We start from the raw sequence: 2,457 nt of genomic DNA, 5'->3' as shown, positions 1-2,457 counted from the left end.
CATCAACATTTATTTGCAATTTTTATCTCTCACATTCGAATTAATGAAGCAAGTTAGTTACGCATTGATTTCTCTTCTTTTATAGATCTTTGGTTTTATATGGTTGTGACTAACTAAAATGGAGCACCTCGGTAAACGTGTCTTTCGTTTAGATTATCCACGCGTAATCAGGTGTGACTACAGCAAGTTGTTTTATAATCAACATTTATTTCCAATTTTGATCTCTCTCATTCCAATTAATAATGCAAGTTATTTACTCATTTCTTTCCCTTCTCTTTATGATTTTTGGTTTTATATGGTGGTGACTAATTATAATGGAGCGCCTAGGTACACGTGGCTTTCGTTTATAGTGTCCACGCGTAATCGGCTCTGACTGCAACAAGTTGTATCATCAACATCTATTTCCAATTTTTGTCTCTCTCATTCCAATTATTAATGCAAGGTATTTACTCATTTCTTTAGCTTCTTTTAATGGTTTTTGCTTTTATATGGTTGTGACTAACTAAAATCGAGCGCCTCGGTACACGCAAATTCGTTTACATTATCCACGCGTAATCAGGTCTGAAAACAGCAAGTTGTTTTATCATCAACATTTATTTCCAATTTTTATCTCTCTCATTCTAATTAATAAAGCAAGTTAGTTACTCATTGATTTCACTTCTTTTAATGATTTTTGGTTTTATATGGTTGTGACTAACTAAAATCGAGTGCCTCGGTACACGTGGATTTCGTGCATATTATCCACGCGAAATCGTCTCTGACAGCAGCAAGTTGTTTTACCATCAACATTTATTTCCAATTTATATCTCTCTCATTCCAATTAATAAAGCAAGTTAGTTACTCATTGATTTCTCTTCTCTTAATGATTTTTAGTTTTATATGGTTGTGACTAACTAAAATCGAGCACCTCGGTACACGCAAATTCGTTTATATTATCCACGCGTAGTCAGGACTGACTGCAGCAAGTTGTTTTATAATCAAAATTTATTTCCAATTTCTATCTCTCTCATTCGAAATATTAAAGCAAGTTAGTTACTCATTGATTTCTCTTCTTTTAATGATTTTTGGTTTTATATGGTTGTGACACTAAAATCGAACGCCTCGGTACACGTGGCTTTCGTATATATTATCCGTGCGTAATCTGGTCTAACTGCAGCAAGTTGTTCTATCATCAACATTCATTTCCAATTTATATCTCTCTCATTCCAATTAATAATACAAGTTATTTACTCATTTCTTTCCGTTCTCTTTATGATTTTGGTTTTTTATGGTGGTGACTAATTATAATGGAGCGCCTCGGGACACGTGGCTTTCGTTTATATTATCCACGCGTTATCGGCACTGACTACAGCAAGTTGTTTTATCATCAACATTTATTTCCAATTTTTATCTCTCTCATTCTAATTAATAAAGCAAGTTAGTTACTCATTGATTTCACTTCTTTTAATGATTTTTGGTTTTATATGGTTGTGACTAACTAAAATCGAGCGCCTCGGTACACGTGGATTGTTTTACCATCAACATTTATTTCCAATTTATATCTCTTTCATGCCAATTATAATGCAAGTTAGTTACTCACTTATTTCTCTTCTTTTAATGATTTTTAGTTTTATATGGTTGTGAATAACTAAAGTGGAGTGCCTCGGTACACGTGCCTTTCGTTTATATTATCCACGCGTAATGAGGTCTGACTACAGCAAGTTGTTTTATTATCAACATTCATTTCCAATTTTTATCTCTCTTATTCCAATTAATAATGCAAGTTATTTACTCATTTCTTTAGCTTCTTTTAATGGTTTTTGCTTTTATATGGTTGTGACTAACTAAAATCGAGCGCCTCGGTACACGCAAATTCGTTTACATTATCCACGCGTAATCAGGTCTGACTACAGCAAGTTGTTTTATAATCAAAATTTATTTCCAAATTCTATCTCTCTCATTCGAATTATTGAAGCAAGTTAGTTACTCATTGATTTCTCTTCTTTTAATGATTTTTGGTTTTATATGGTTGTGAGTAACTCAAATAGAGCGCCTCGGTACAAGAGGCTTTCGTTTATATTATCCACGCGTTATCGGCACTGACTCCAGCAAGTTGTTTTATCATCAACATTTATTTGCAATTTTTATCTCTCACATTCGAATTAATGAAGCAAGTTAGCTACGCATTGATTTCTCTTCTTTTATAGATCTTTGGTTTTATATGGTTGTGACTAACTAAAATGGAGCACCTCGGTAAACGTGTCTTTCGTTTAGATTATCCACGCGTAATCAGGTCTGACTACAGCAAGTTGTGATCATCAACATTTATTTCCAATTTTTGTCTCTCTCATTCCAATTAATAGTGCAAGTTATTTACTCATTTCTTTCTCTTCTCTTTATGATTTTTGGTTTTTTATGGTGGTGACTAATTATAATGGAGCGCCTCGGGACACGTGGCTTTCGTTTGTATTATCCACG

This window comes from Dermacentor silvarum, chromosome 5 (genome assembly GCF_013339745.2).
Source record: "Dermacentor silvarum isolate Dsil-2018 chromosome 5, BIME_Dsil_1.4, whole genome shotgun sequence".
NCBI classification, from domain to species: domain Eukaryota; kingdom Metazoa; phylum Arthropoda; class Arachnida; order Ixodida; family Ixodidae; genus Dermacentor; species Dermacentor silvarum.
This window is presented reverse-complemented; position numbering follows the sequence as displayed.